We start from the raw sequence: 17,407 nt of genomic DNA on the forward strand, positions 1-17,407 counted from the left end.
GGAGGTCAGAAAAATGACTTGCCCTCATGTGAGTGAAACTAAATGGATGAGAACAAATTCAAAGGTCCCTTTGCCTTTGAATTTGCATTTCACAAGATGTCGACTGACGTGCTCTCGTTCCTCATGGGTTCAAAACAAGATGGATACTGATTTTTCAACCCCTGACCTGAAGAACAAAGAGATTTGAAAGTACACCATGTGGCTCTCACAGATGAGTTTAAATAATGGCGGGGTGATCTTTAAACACACCGTAACAAAGGGAACCACTTGTGAGGAAAGTTAAAGTTTAAAAATACAACACAAAACTACACTTTATATTCAATATGATTATCTGTTGTTGTTTAACACGCTATAATGGGACAAAACGGGACGCTATCCAAACACAATTAGAAGAATATCATCTATCTAACGCACGAATGTCGCATTTCCTGTCGTAATCCACACGCAAAGCTTGGTATAAACTAATGCTGTCAAAATTATCGCGTTAACGGCGGTAATTAATTTTTTTAATTAATTGCGTTAAAATATTTAACGCATGCGCAGAATGGCCCGTCCCATACATCCCACCAACACACTAGACGTCGCTCTAGTATTCCAGCGGGGCGGATGCATGTAAACAACATGGAGCTAGAACAACAACCTCTGGATGGGGAATTTGAGTTCAGAAAGAAAAAAGATGGAACAATAAATAAACAAATAGTTATTTGCACGCACTGCAAGAAGGAGTTTCAGTTCCACCGCACCTCTTCAAGTTTAAATTACCATCTCAACGCTAAGCATGCGTTTGTTGGGGCTTCCACTTCCAGTGCAACACCTGGCTTGCGTCAGACCACCCTGAATGAACGCAGGCCAGTAAGCAAGTCCACCTCTGATAAATTAACCAACACAATTGCCAAATTAGTTGCAAAGGACTGTAGACCGATTAGCATCGTTGCAGACAAGGGCTTCGCCGATGTTTTGAAAGTTGCGTCCCTCGGCACATCCTACAAGCCACCATCATGAGGCACAATAATGACTAGAATCCACGAATTCTATGACACTGAAAAGGAGAATAAAAGAGAGGCTTTAGCTCAAGCGGATTATGTCGCCCTGACAGGAGACATTACATTGCATTTAGCTGACGCTTTTATCCAGAGCGACTTACAATAAGTGCGTTCGACCAACAAAAGACAAACTTGAAGAAAACAGAATCATAAAGTACATCAGGTTTCATAGAGCAAAAACATTTCAAGTGCTACTCAACTGGCTTTAGATAAGCCAGTCCTTTATTAGTATATAAGTGCTTTGTTAGTAATTCGATCGCTCGAAGTGGAGTCGAAAGAGATGAGTTTTCAGTCTGGAAGGTGTGTAAGCTTTCTGCTGTCCTGATTTCAATGGGGAGCTCATTCCACCATCTTGGAGCCAGGATAGCAAACCCACGTGTTTCTGCTGATGGGAACTTGGGTCCCCCTCGCAATGCGGGTGCAGCGAGTCGTTTGGCTGATGCAGAGCGGAGTGCACGTGCTGGGGTGTACGGTTTAACCATGTCCTGGATGTAGGAAGGGCCAGATCCATTCGCAGCATGGTACGCAAGTACCAGTGTCTTGAAGTGGATCCTAGCAGTTACCGGAAGCCAGTGAAGGCAGCGGAGGAGCGGTGTGGTGTGGGAGAATTTAGGAAGGTTGAAGACCAGGCGACACTTCTAACACTAATTACCTGGGAGTAACTGCACATCAAATCACTGAGACATGGGAATTGAAATCCTTTGCGCTAACTGTAATGAAAACAGAAGAACGTCACTTTGCGGAGGCGTGTTGTTGGAGCAATGAGTGGTCTGAAACCCACCTCGGCTCCGCGCGTCCTTTAATGAGCTAGTCAAATTTATAAAAGAAGGAATTCAAAGCACCAGGATAAAGGTTAAACAATAATCTGTTTTAATGGTAAAATAACAGCAATACAAGTTAAAGGGGTACCCCTGCTCTGGTCCGAGTGCTGTTAGATCTTATTATCGTGGCAGCAGGAGGAAAAAAGAGACCGGACAAAGCACACAACAGGATACATGTAAGAACAACGGGGAGTTGTGTCGGATGCTCCTCCCATAGGGCCCATCTATTGGGAGATATAAAAACGACAGTCTGTCACAGCGAATCAGCGCAAGCCAGCCAGGAGGCAGCCCAGAAAAAGAGTCTCTTCAGTTTGAGGCAAAACAAACATATCTGGTGTCCGTGGTTCCACATTCCTGTGCCCTGCATACACACACATTTTCTGCATAGACTTCCCTCTCTCCGGCCCCCTCCCCCATCAGTTCAATACACACACAGTTTCACATACTTTTGGTATCTTAAAGATATCAGCTCCCCGGGCGCTGTTCAAAATGGTTGCCCACTGCTCCTAACACTAGGATGGGTCAAATGCAGAGAAACAATTTCCCCACGGGGATTAATAAAGTATATCAAAAAAAAAAAAAAAAAAAAAAAATGTTTACGACCTAGCTGTTTATAGTTGGCCAATACAAGTAATACATATCAGTTACTTTAGATCCCACACCTAATTTAGACATGTAGCCTTCCAGATACTTGCCCTGCTGTGTGCAAATAAGGATGTCTCCTCTCCCACATCTCTAGTCTCCTGTCATGCAAAACTGCTCCTACTTCATACAGAGTAATTAAGCACATTTAAGCCATCTACTTCACAATGTTGTGGCAATTTAGTACTCACAACATGAAAGAATAAAACAGAGAGAAATCAATAAAAAACAAACACAGGTATAGTAGAACAGTAATTGTACAGTATATAGCCACTGCAATGAACACACACCCATCTTACTCTGCTGTCTTCCAGATGTCTGCCACGCTGTGTTCAAATAAGGATATCTCATCTCTCCCATCCCCACTACTCTCAATACAAATGTTTCACTTCAAATGTTTCACTTCTCATATTTCCAGCTTCTTGTTATTGAAGCAGTGTTATAGCAGAAAGTTTAATACAGCGTATTTCTGGTATATTCATTTTATTATGTCGCCTGATATATAAGAAGTGTGTTCAATTTGAATGGCAGAAAGTCTTGTTGCAGTTTCTAGATATCAAGAGAGGCCCATGAATCTCTTTGTTAATCATCAATGGTTTTTGCAATTAACAGGGGAACTCCAAGAGAGATCTTCCTCAGATATAATGCAGTTAAAGTCTTGATAGTTAATGATTCATTCCCTGCAAGGCTCATAAAGAGGCCTGGAGACAAGAGTCGGCCTGAATTATCAATAAATGTATTCATTCCAAGTAAGCTGACTTCAAGGTGAGAGGACGTTCAGGGATGGCTTTAGGCTACAGGAGCGGTTAACTTTGGTTAGTTAACTGATCCTGTGGCCGATTTCTCTCAGTTGTATTCTTTCATATGTGGGTACTAAATTGATACAACATTGTGGAGTGGTTGGCTTAAACATGCTTAATTACTCTGTATGAAGTAGAAGCAGCTTTTCATGACAGAAGACTAGAGAGGTAGGGGAGGAGCCATTCTTCATTACACACAGCATGTAAAGTATCAGGGAAGTCTATATGTCTTAAATATATGTGTGTGTTTAATTACTTTGTATCAATAATGGCAGTCTGTGTAACAAGAAGCTGGAAATATGAGAAGTGAAACCTTTGTATTTGGAGTAGTGGAGATGTGGGAGCCTTACAACAGCTCAAATCTCTGGAATGCTGCAGGATAAAATGAGTGTGCGTTACACATGCTAAGGGTGAGTGTGCGCTACTATTTCACTGCTTGAGAGCAGAGGTAATGTTTTCCTCGTTATTGTTGATATTAAAGTAACTTACATGTATTACTTGTATTAGTCAACTATAAACAACTATATCTTAGACATATCTTTAAAATGCCTAGGGTGTGTGGAGCTGTGTGTATTAAACTGATGGGGGAGGGGGAGCAGAGAAGGAAGTCTATGGAATGAGTGTGCGTTCTGTCATGACTCCAAATCATTGTTGGGGGACTGCCTGAGGGCAGAGAGACACACACACACACACACACACACACACACACACACACACACACACACACACACGCACGCATGCATGCACACACCTTGTATTGTATTATTGTATGAGAGAGGTTCCAGGTTGAATTGAGGCGAATATTTGTAATGTTCAGAGGTTGTTGTTTAATATTCATGAGAATATTTGTCATTGTTCAAATGATAATAACATTTGCATAAAGCATATTTGTCCACTCATATGTTGATAAGAGTATTAAAAACTTGAAAAATATTCCTCTAAGGTACATTTAGAACAGATGAAAAATGTGCGATTAATTTGCGATTAATCGCGATTAACTGGACAATCATGTGATTAAAGGTGGGGTAGGTAAGTTTCAGAAACCGGCTCGAGATACACTTTTTGTTATATTCCATGGAATGCTCTTAACATCCCGATAGCAATGAATATCTGAAGTGCTTTGACAAAAAATCCATAAAAAAATGTCATCTGTGGAAGCCGTAGTACTGTAAAAAGCACGACCAATCGGATTGGATTGCCGCCCTGTCTGTCAGCCTTCCATCTCGTGCACGCACAAATGTATCTCGTGCCCTCATTGGGCGTGCCGTCATTGGGCGTGCATTGCAGCAGTACTTCAATGACTCGCCAGCAACAGGCGGCCACTTCCACCAGTCTGCTGACGTCATGTGCGCGTTCATGTGTGTTAGAGGAGGAGCTCTGTAAGGAAGTCTGAAGGAAGGGGCGGATTCTTTTCGGCTATGTACTTTCAAATTGTAGTGCACTCGAGCCGGTTTCTGAAACTTACCTACCCCACCTTTAATCGCGATTAAATATTTTAATCGACTGACAGCCCTACTTCTTATATATCAGGTGACATAATAAAATGAATATACCAGAAATACGCTGTATTAAACTTTCTGCTGTAACACTTTACTTCAGTGTAATTCGTGGCACAATTCAAACGGGATCGAAAGATAATCTTTCTCTCTCCATTGACTTCAATACATACTTTATCCGAAATAAGGTCCCATGGAGGTCCACCGGAAGGGGAGGGACTTCGCCACTCTATAGAGAGGCGAAGTCCCTCCCTTTCCGGGAGCCTCTGTGTATGCTGTGGATAACATTAGTGTTCACAAGAACAAGGTAAACTCCCGTGTTTTGTTTTAGTTGCTCTTCAGATTGAAACGGCCAGTTTTATATCGACTATACTGTATGTGTATGTGTATAATTTTACGCTTCCGGGGTCCCATCCTCGGAAGCGTAACATTATACATTGAAGTCAATGGAGAGAGAAAGGTTATCTTTTGATCCCGTTTGAATTGTGCCACGAATGACACATATGATGTTTGTCAATTTAAAAGAATATTTTGCCAGTCAAAAAAATAAAAATGTGTCGTAAAACTGTGAAGTTACACATTTTTTTGTGTGAAACCGCTGAGTGAACTACAGGTCTCTGGTCTCGCACAATACGCGTCACCATCACAGACGGCCGTCACGTTAGCAAATTTCACCTGTTTCTTTCAGAATGAGAATAAAAGTATACAACGAGGTGAACATCACTACAAGTCTGGACACATTGAGAGCTGTACATACACGAAAGGGGAGTTAGTCGGTTCTGTAAGAGCAGCGGGACCGGCTTTACAAGATGTTGGTGAGTAATATGAGTGCAATGTGTAACGTTAATGTCAGCTAGCTAACATTAGCTAACAAGGTACACTAACGTGTTTTGTTTCAGTAACTAGTTTTCTCCTTAAGAACTTTGTGGTCTCTGTGTATGCTGTGGATAACATTAGTGTTCACAAGAACAAGGTAAACTCCCGTGTTTTGTTTTAGTTGCTCTTCAGATTGAAGTGGCCAGTTTTATATCGACTATACTGTATGTGTGATCTCCTTTTACATCTCGTTGTGTCATTTGAGTTTATTTGCTGTGTAGATTCAAGGGTTTTGTTTATCTTGTCAATTTGTTTGGTTATCCAGGCACAGCTGTGTGTGACTCCCTCTGGTACACTGGTATGTGTTTTCCTAATGTAGAGAGCATTGCTTAATTAATAAACTACACACTGAGTCTAGATCCAGACCAAATCCTTTTTTATTGTTGATCAAATGTTTTTCAAAAATGTATTCATACACATTTAGAAAAATACAATGTACAATCACAACCAGTACAACTCAAATTACAAAAAATACAGAAAAAACAAACAATAACAACAATCAGACAAGAGGACAAAACTATGGAAAAATAAACCCTCCCACCCCCAGATCCGGACCATCCTTGTATTATTTCTCATTCAATCTATTATAGCATGCTAACAAACATGGTACTTACTTTATTTGTACAGATCTGCATGGCAGACGATGGCGCGATGCAGAGCGCTGTCTGTGATTGTGCACGGGGGATGTACAAATGCAGCCACGCTGCAGCATTGGCAATATGTGCCATGTGGCAGATCAGCTCCACAGATGTTGAGTGCCAGTGGAGGAAGCCTGGCACTTCCAAAGTAGTCCAGCCGGTGTCTCAACTTTACCAACAGTGAGAGGAGACATACAACCCACTGGCCAGAGACATCGCCACTCAGGATGTAGACTGGTTCAGGTCTGCACTGAGGGGCGCACAGTGTGGCATGGCATGGCTTTTGTCACCTGAGCCAGAGCCGCGGCCTCAACATCAGGCCATTGTCACCGTGCCGGAGCTGGTGAAGGGGCATGGCGGTCGGGGGCTTGAGGCAATTCTTACCTCAATGCGACTGAGCAGAGACCAGCAAGCTGCCATCCAGACAGCCACCGGAGGACAGCGGACAAATCCTCAGTGGCAGTTACACAGGCGGGGCAGGTTGACAGCCAGCAAGTTTGGTGCTGTGCTGCGGTCGGGACTTTCATCCACTCCATGCGCGTCCCTCATGAAGAGGGTGCTCGGGGGGTACAACTTGGACGGAGTCATGGCTGTCAACTGGGGGGTTGTAAAGGAGGCCGAAGGGGTGAAGGCTTTTGTGCAGGCCTATCAGGTGACAGTGTTCGAGTCTGGTCTCTTTGTGAGTGAGTCTGTGTTTTGGGAGCATCCCCTGATGGACTTGTGCAGCCATCTGCCCTGCTGGAGGTGAAGTGTCCACAATCATTATACATGATGGTGTATATAGGATATATATTTGTATACATATCTGTAAATTGTATAATTTTATTTGATTTAAAAGTCGAAACGATAGATTTTAGTAAACTTAAAAACAACCTTCTCCAAAAGCTATCAAGGAATATACCGAATACTTATTTTAGAACTTTATTACATATTATTTGTATATAGTTTGAATGATCCATAATTGACAGAAGCTTGTGTTTACACTGACCTGTTACTCATATATTAATGTCTTTGTAACTTCTTTAAACCACTACCTCACTCATTTCTTTCATTCATCACGGTTCAGTAAACTAAAGGCCCTGACACACCAACCCGATTTTGGGAGTCAGAGGCCGTCAGAGGCTGTCGGGCATTCGCGGCGCCGTAGTCAGGTTGGTGTGTCCCGCACCGTCGACCGTGACACGCCTTATTTGGACTGCCAGACCCGATGCATGGCCGATTCAACATGTTGAATCGGCCATGCATCGGGTCTGGCAGTCGGACCAAATAATCACTCTGATTGGCTGTTCAGCTAGCAAATCAGTGCATGAGAAGCGAAGCGGAAGTGAGGGACGTAAACAAACGATTTAAGAAGGCACACACAGACTGCTATTCATTTTCATCTCATCATGGCGATCTGGAATGATGCAAACGAAGACCTGCTCATCACCTTGATCCAGGAGAGGCCAGCTCTGTATGATATTACGGAGAAAAGATACTCTTCTTCTTCTCTGTCTTCCGGTTGTTGCCTCTTTTGAATGACGCATACACACTACCGCCGCCTGCTGGTAAGGAGAGTTATTGCCACTCATGCACTGAAGTCGGTGCGGTGTGTTCCCGTGCGACACATGGCCAAAACGCAGGAGAACACGGCCAGGCAACAGCCGACTTCAGCGTCGGCTAGTCCTCTGGTGACTGCTTGGTGTGTCAGGGCCTTAAGTGATACATGAACCAGTTTAATCATTATAATAACTAGGATTGCAACTCTTTGAAACTGTAGGTGGCTCTTAAAAGAGCCGTTGTGTTTGGGTGTGCTGGTCTCAGGTCAGTCTAAGCCCTCTCTCCGTGGATGCGGCGGGCCAGCTGGATGTCCTTGGGCATGATGGTGACCCTCTTTGCTTGGTTCATCTTACTGGGGGGCAGCTACATGGATGTCGGTGCAGTCCACAGTCATTGTGCAGTTGAAGGCAGAATGAATTTATTATTGACTCCGAATGAAGCACAACTTCATGTCATACAATACATTGACTTTATTTGTAATTGTGTAAAAAAATAAAGCATTGATTAGCAAGCAGGACCTGCAGGAACAGAGCACGGTGATGGATGGAGCTGGGAAGAGAGAAGAATAAAGAAAACAGATCCACTTTATTATCGGATATTAAAAATTCAATTTCAAAACAAGTTGCCGCTCCTACAGTTTTCTAGTGTGTAAAGATGATTTCACTTGACTTATGCACAATATCACACTCAATACATGTGTGTCTCTGGGGGGTGCATTGTGCCTTTGATGTATATAAATAATATACCATAACCAAATACTATTACGTACAGTGGAAATCAGGTTGCCAGGTCAGTCTGCATGTTCCTCAGGGTCTCAGCAGTTACAGGTGAGGGAAAGGAAATAAAAGAGAAAAAGGTCAGTAACAACACTTTAAAGTAACAACACTTTGAATAATTATCTCTTCTAATAATTTTCTCTCAGTAATCACTCAACTACTGTCTTTCCAACAAACAGATTGACTCACCCTTACTGTCATCACAATGAAACACGTCCAGAAGAATGTCATGCAAAGCTCCCTGCCTGCCTTCGACTCTCCCTGACTGCTTCCTTAGCACCCGGTGGATGGCGCAGTAGGCTACTCTTCAAATGTTTCACGAAATACTTACCATCATGACTACTCTTACTCTTACTTCATGTAATAAAATAATAACTTCATGGTAAGGCTACTAAAAATGACAAGGCTAAGTAATGTAATGCTAACTAACGTGCTCGCTACTCGTCGCTACTAGCTAGGTAGCTAACTTGACTATATATGTTCCATGCACAACATGTATATTACCTATGATATTACCTGATATGTCTGATCCAGCGACTCCTGGTCCTTTCATCAGACGGGAATCGAGAGAACGAGCAAGTGGTTTGATCACTTATGTGATTACAACCTGGTACAAAGCACACAGGCATCTTGTAAAAGTGAATTTATTTTTAGCAATCTCTTATTTATTGGAGGGAATAAATCGGTTATGAGATCTTCTTCTTCTTCGCTTTAATTACGAGTCGCAACCACTTGGAGCATTATCGCCTGTGACATCACTTACGCGACCCAGAATGGGATTTGGGATTTGTAGTCGCGTATTTTTCATAGTCTTATATTTCAACAGTTTTACGACAAAATGTGACTTTTTTGACATGGAACTTATTGTTTAAGATTGACAAACATCATATGTGTAGTTCGTGGCACAATTCAAACGGGATCAAAAGATACGTTTTCTCTCTCCATTGAATTCAATGTACATTTTTCGCTTCCGGGGTCCCATGGGCCGGAAGTAGATGGGCGTGACTTCGCCTCTCTATACACTCATTCATGACTTTTTATCCAATGCATTTTAACGGCTGCAATCGTTTGTTAACAGAAAACCGGAAGTCAAGCTTACTGGTGTTTTTTCGGAGATCTCTTCCGGAATAGCTTTTCAAAATAAACTTTAACCACAGGCGAATGCTAACCGGAAATGTTTTCACAATAAAACAGTTATAAGATTACTGTATGTTTAAACCAAATTACATCATTAAACATTGATTTTAATTTCTTACAGACTCCAGCGCAGCTTTGGAGAGTAATAACTCATTAGTATGTCGTCAGGATATTCTACATGAAATGTTGCATATCATCAGAATCAGAAACAGGTTTATTGCCAGGTAGGTTATCACATACTAGGAATTTGACTTGATGTCATGGTGCATACATAAAATATAAAAAACAAGAAATCTAATATAAAACAAAAAATCTTTTACACCGTAAAAAAAATACAGTTAAATAGCAATACAAATTAAATAAAGCAGTAATTTACATGGAAATAGAATGCTATGAATGCATTTTAGAATATAAACTATGAAATGTGAAGTAAGAATATGTGCAGAAAGGAGTATGAACATTGTGTGCAGTAATGTAATGCATATAGTCTATGATGTGGCAGAGGTGAAGTGTCAGCGGGGGGGCCGGGCCTTGTTTGGCGAGAGGTATTGGTCTGGATGGAGCGCAGCCTCCTACCAAAGGGGAGGGGGCCGAACAGTTAGGGTTAGGGTGGGAGGGGTCGGCCACTATCTTCCCTGCCCGCCTCAGGGTCCTGGAGGCGTGCAGGTCGTGGAGGGATGGCAGATAGCAGCCGATCACCTTCTCTGCAGAGCGGATGACACGCTGCAGCCGGCCCTTATCCTTGGCTGTGGCTGCGGCGTACCAGATGGTGATGGAGGAGGTGAGGATGGACTCCATGATGGAGGTGTAGAAGTTCACCATCAGTCTCTTGAGTCTCTTCAGCAGCCTCAGGAAGAACATCCTCTGCTGTGCTTTTTTGGTGAGGGAGCTGATGTTCTTCTCCCATTTGAGGTCCTGGGCGATGATGGTGCCCAGGAAGCGGACAGACTCCACAGCAGTTACTGGGGAGTCAGAGTGATGGGGGCGGGTGGAGCTGCGTTCTTCCTGAAGTCCACGACCATCTCCACTGTTTTTAGGGCGTTGAGCTTCAGGTGGTTTTCCCCACACCAGGTCACCAGATGGTCCATCTCCCACCTGTAGGCAGACTCGTCCCCACCAGAGATGAGTCCGATGAGCGTGGTGTCGTCTGAACTTCAGCAGCTTGACAGACTGGTGACTGGAGGTGCAGCTGTTGGTGTACAGGGAGAAGAGCAGAGGGGAAAGAACGCAGCCTTGAGGGGAACCGGTGCTGATGGTCCGGGGGTCAGAGATGTACGTGTTTCCCTAGCCTCACGTGCTGCTTCCTGTCAGACAGGAAGTCTGTGATCCAGCTGCAGGTGGAGTCGGGCACGTGCAGCTGGGAGTGCTTGTCCTGCAACAGAGCCGGGATGATGGTGTTGAAGGCGGAGCTGAAGTCCACAAACAGGATCCTGGCGTAGGTTCCTGGTGTGTCCAGGTGCTGGAGGAGGAAGGATGTATATTAAGAACTGGATACAGCGTGGGAGGCGGGGCCTCATTCATTCCTATGAGAGTTGCTCAATGGCGCATGATGACAAAATGGCCCAACTTTTGAGAGAGCGAAACGTCACAGATTACCCGGCATGCCTGAGAAGTACCCGTATGTGCACTCATAGAGCATGCGCAACTTTAACCACGCCGCCCAAAAGGCTCGTTCACATTAAGCACGTGAATTTGCGTACACGTAACGGAGCGTCCACACAGCGGCGTGCGTTGACGCTTGTTGGTAGGCGTGTCTGAAGCTTGGGGATTTTTTGCGACCAACTACCAATCACATGAATCTCCCGCCCGCCCCCGGCATACAAAGCAATAGCAATGTTAAAACGAAGTAAACTGGATATAAAATCCCCAAACAGGTGAAAACCTACCAGTTTCACCCACTGTCTCTGCCCCCTCCCTCCATGCCTCGCTCCTCCGGTTTGTATCCCGGTAGATGAACAGAGACTGATCATACAGCACCGGGTGATTCACTACCGCTATAATTAATTTTCCCTCCATTTTTTGGAATATGAGGAAATGACCTGCGTAGTCTCTCCCAGCATACACGCGGTTTGAGTGGCTAGCGCTTGTTCTGGCAGATTTGCATAAACGGGATTTCATTGGCTGACGCTTCTGCCGAGGCGCCAAAAGTTGAACATTGCTCAACTTTTGAAGCGAGCAACGCCAGCAACGCTCCACGTCGCTTCCCAAAATGCAGTTCGGCTAAAAGTGACGTCACCCCATTCAAAGTGAATGGGCAGAAGCGTTGGAAGCTTCAATGCACGCCGCTGTGTGGACGGGCCGTATAGCACCGCGCGTTCATGACAGCATTCATGAACTAGTAAATTATGCTAAGTTACACATCAATCGTTATGTACTTTTATATTACGCTGACATCAGGATCTAGTGATATCCAAGCAACAGAGCTTCATTTAGCATGATACTTGTGTGGGTTGTACATGAAACCACTATATAAAAATGTATATGTTGAAGCCTGTTATGATCAATTGTGAGTTAAAACTTTATCTAAAAAGTAAAGCTGATCATGGATTACTGTGGTGGAATTAAAATAACAATAGCCTATTTCTTTTTGAAATGTGATGGAGGAAAAGGATAGTAACTGTGATTATTCATGTTAAGTAGCCCACAAGTAACTAAAACGTATAATACTTGAAGGAAAGGTGTACAATGTTCCCATAAATACCAATATCACTCACTACAACACCCCTTTTTGTTAAATACCAACCATGTGTATATATATATATATAAATATGGTGAGTGGGCTTTAAACTAAGACAGGCCATTTATGTTTGAAATATCATGCTAAAAAACCTGCAATTACAGAATTGAATGATAGTGGTTATATATGTTCATGTCTTGCTGACATTATTACAATTTTTAAAATGGTTCTCCTCTCTCCTGCTGTGATTCCAGGTGTTCATAGATCGGCATGAAAGTGCATGCAGTTTGCTTTTCGGCCAAACTGTATACAGTTAAATCGAACGGACTTGTTTGTGCAGATGTGAGCGTCCTTAACAACGGTCAATAAATGCTTGCGGTCTGTCTGTTCTGGATTAACAACGTGTCACGTGTTCTGAATCGAGTATTCAACTAAACCATGTAATAAAAGGTAATATAATATTGATTACAATTATTCTATTAAAAAATCCACCAAACATTATCAACAGGAAAGCCCTCTGAAGGCATGTTATGGTTTGAAAAAAGTTGAGGATGGGGTCCAGACAGTTCAATCAGGAGAGACTTCATTTTGTTTAAAGAACATTTATTGACACTTATTACATGGCTTCGTTGAATACTCGATTCTGATTGGTCACCTTCATGCCGATCTAGATCCCTCCGCTTTGCGTCGGGCTCCTGATCAGCCCGTCGGTGTTCTTTTCCCCATAATGACTGCGTCGCTGCACATTATCCCTTACTTAATCTATATACTGTAGCGCCAGGAAAAGGGAGTCGGAGGCGGTGTATTCAGAACGGAGTTCCAATCTTTATTATCCATTTAGTTATAGAGAAGTCAACACAACGTCTGCTCTGCTTAACGAGCTAGCAGGAATGAGGGCTAACTCTACAGGTGTTCCCACTAAAAGGTCCGTGTGGCAACACAATAAGAGAGGTGAATTATGTCCAATGACGTGTCACCACACAAGCCCCCCCAGAATTCACGTATAAACAAAATCCGTATGGCGGGGAGGAACAATCCGCCTGCCCCCACGAGACCTGCGCACCGGAGTCGGTACAGCGACCTCCGCCCGTGCGGCCCCTGACAGAGGAGGGACCGGAACAAAAGGTCCACACTCCCTGACAGGAATCAAAGCCGGGGGTCGGCCCCGTCTCGGCGGCCGAGCCAGCACCACCGGCCGGTCCACGTCCAAGTGAGCAGCCTTCACCCGGTCAACCGAGACGTGCTCAGCCTTACCGCCCATGTCGACCACCAGGTGTTTTTCACCGTGTTCCAAAACCCGGAAAGGTCCGTCGTAAGGGGGCTGCAGGGGGCCTCTGTGTGCGTCGTGACGGATGAAGACGTGCCCAGCTGAGCGTAGCTCCGCGGGAACTTGAGACCCCGACGCACCGTGCTGAGTAGTCGGGACTGGAGCGAAAGCCTCCGCCGCGTCACGCAGAAAAACTCGCTGGGCCGTGGCAGACCAGGGAGCTGACGCATTTGGGAGGAAATCCCCCGGAACTCTCAGCGGCTGACCGTAGACCATCTCCGCTGTAGAACACTGCAGATCTTCCTTAGGTGCGGTCCTCAGGCCCAGCATCACCCAGGGCAGCTTGTCGACCCAGTTACCGTCCGTAAGGCCGGCCTTGAGGGACGCCTTTATGGAGCGATGAAAGTGCTCGCAGAGGCCGTTAGCCTGAGGGTGGTAAGCGGTAGTCCTGTGCAGCTTGACCCCCAAACCGCTTGCCACAGCGTTCCAGAGCTCGGACGTGAACTGAGAGCCCCTGTCTGAGGAAATGTCTGACGGGGTGCCAAAACGACAAACCCACGTTGCAATGAAGGCCCGGGCAACGTCTGCGGCTGATGTCGAAATGAGCGGAACTGCCTCCGGCCAACGGGTCGTTCTGTCCACCATGGTGAGGAGGTAGGAAAACCCCTGAGAGGAAGGCAACGGACCCACCAGGTCAATGTTGACATGATCAAACCTCCTCTCAGGCACCAGGAAACGCTCCAACGGGGCCTTCGTGTGGCGGTGCACCTTAGCGCGTTGACAAGCCACGCACTCCCTGGCCCAAGTCCTCACATCCTTTTTCAGCCCATGCCAGACGAACTTCGCGGCCACCAAGCGCACCGAAGGTTTAACGCCGGGGTGTGATAGGCCGTGCACCGCCTCGAACACAGAGCGCCTCCAGCTGGCAGGGACGACAGGCCGCGCCAGGCCCGTGGAAACGTCACACAGGAGGGTAATGCCCGCGTCGCCGAACACTACGTCCTCCAAGCGCAGCCCCGCGCCCTCCACCTTCAGAGCCTGGACGCCGGGATCTGTGACCTGGTCCGCCGCCATGCGAGTATAGTCCAGGCCCAACTGGACGGCACCGATGACGACTCTGGAGAGGCAATCTGCAACCAGGTTCGACTTGCCAGCCACGTGCTTAATGTCCGTAGTGAACTCTGATATGTAGGAAAGCTGCCGCTGCTGACGTGCCGACCAAGGCTCCGCCACTTTTGACATGGCGAAGGTGAGCGGCTTGTGGTCGACAAACGCCGTAAATTCACGGCCTTCCAGCATGAAACGGAAGTGCCGCACGGCCAAATAAAGTCCAAGGAGCTCTCGGTCAAAGGCGCTGTACCTGCGTTCCCTGGGCGTCAGCTGGCGGCTGAAAAAGGCGAGCGGCTGCCAAGCGCCCTCCACCCACTGCTCGTGCACTTCGCCGACCGCGTAGTCCGACGCGTCCGTGGTGATGGAGATGGGAGCCGTAGATGATGGGTGTGCCAGCAAAGCCGCCTGAGCCAACGCGGTCTTGACCTCAGCAAAAGCGACGTCCGCCTCTGCTGTCCAGTCGATCGCCTGGACGGGGGTCTTGCCTTTCAAAGCTTCATACAGCGGCCGCATGATGTGTGCGGCCCGGGCGATGAAACGGTGGTAGAAGGTCACCATCCCCAGAAACTCACGGAGCGACCGGGCTGTGAGCGGGCGAGGAAAAGCCGCAACAGCCTCCACCTTCGCTGGCAGAGGTGTCGCACCGCCCTTGTTGACGCGGTGCCCCAGGAAATCAATGTCAGACACCCCGAACTGGCACTTTGCCGGATTGATGATTAATCCGTGTTCGTTGAGCCGTGTGAAAAGGGCTCGGAGGTGGGACAGGTGCTCCTGCACTGAAGCGCTGGCGACGAGTATGTCGTCGAGGTAGACAAACACAAACGGCAGGTCCCGCAGTACCGAATCCATCAGGCGCTGAAACGTCTGAGCGGCATTCTTGAGTCCAAAAGGCATCCGCAGGAACTCAAAAAGTCCAAAAGGTGTTATCACTGCCGTCTTGGGAATGTCCAGAGGGTGCATGGGCACCTGGTGGTATCCACGCACCAGGTCCACCTTGGAAAACACCCCTGTACCGGCCAGATGCGCCGAAAAGTCCTGAATGTGCGGCACTGGATAGCGGTCAGGCGTAGTGGCGTCGTTGAGTCGGCGGTAATCCCCGCACGGGCGGAACCCGCCGTTCGGTTTGGGGACGACGTGCAGGGGTGAAGCCCAAGGACTGTCGGAGCGGCGGACAATGCCCAGGCGCTCCATGGTTGCAAACTCCGCCCTCGCCACAGCCAGCTTAGAAGGGTTCAACCGCCGGGCCCTGGCGTAGACAGGAGGCCCCCCGGTAGTGACGTGGTGCTCCACGCCATGCTTAGTGGTAAGCGCAGAGAAGGTGGGCAGCGACAGGTCTGGAAACTCGGCCAACAGTCTGAGAAAAATGTCTGCCCCTGACAACGAGCCCGACAGCCCGTCGTACGCTGCGCTGCCAAGTGTGCACACGAGGGAAGAAAATGTCAAGGCATCAATCAAACGCCTATTCTTAACGTCCACTAAGAGTCCATGAGCACACAAAAAATCCGCTCCGAGGGGGAAAAGAAATGTCCGCTGTCACAAAATCCCAGCTGAAACGCTGTCCTCCGATGCACAAACACATAGGCCTCACGCCGTACGTGCGAATGGGACCGCCGTTAGCCGTCGTCAATCGCGGTCCGTGCCCTCCCCGGGTGACGTCTTCACTCGACGCGGGAACTACGCTCCGTTGAGCGCCCGTGTCACACAGAAACAGGCTCCGCGAAACGCTGTCGCTGACGAAGAGGAGCCTGCACGTGCCGCCGACGCTCAGGGCCACTACCGAGCGCCGGCCCCTCCGTTTCCCGGGGGTTTGTAGCTGCACGGAGCAATGCACTTCTTCGCCATTGTCCCGAAACGTGCGTGGTAAAAACACTCTCCGGTGTCTCGACGCCGGCTCGCCACAGCCGTGTCCGGCCCCCGCCATGCTTTCTTGACTGCAGATGGGCTGCTGCGCGTCGCGGCTAACGTCTCTGCACCGGGCTGTTGTGTAGCCAGGAAAAAACGATCCGCTTCCTCCGCCAAGGCCCGCGGCTCCGTGGCAGGCGTGTTGGCCAGCGCCGTCTGGACCCGGGGAGGCAAGTGACGCAGGAAAATCTCTGTGAATAAAATCCGGGGATCTTCCCCCCCTAGCAGATTTAGCATTTTCTCCATTAGCTGAGATGGCTTGCTGTCTCCCAGGCCTTGAATGTCAAGCAACTGGCGGGCCCTCTCCTTAGCAGATAAGCTAAATGTCTTAAGGAGAAGGGCCTTAATCGCCTCATATTTGCCATGATGTGGGGGGTCTGCGATGAATCCCACCAACCTGGACGACGTAGAGCTGCCCAGCGCTGTTACTACATGGTAGTATTTCAGGTCCCCGTCACGGACCTGTCGGCAGGCGAAGTGCGCCTCCACATGTGCGAACCATGCCTCCGCGGCGTGCTCCCAGAACTCCGGCAGCTTTACGAAAACATCGCGTTCAGCCATGCTCGTTAATTTTCCGGAAACTTTCTCGGAAACGTCAGGGTCACCAGTGTAGCGCCAGGAAAAGGGAGTCGGAGGCGGTGTATTCAGAACGGAGTTCCAATCTTTATTATCCATTTAGTTAT

Source organism: Pseudochaenichthys georgianus, chromosome 24 (genome assembly GCF_902827115.2).
Source record: "Pseudochaenichthys georgianus chromosome 24, fPseGeo1.2, whole genome shotgun sequence".
Classification (NCBI taxonomy): Eukaryota; Metazoa; Chordata; class Actinopteri; order Perciformes; family Channichthyidae; genus Pseudochaenichthys; species Pseudochaenichthys georgianus.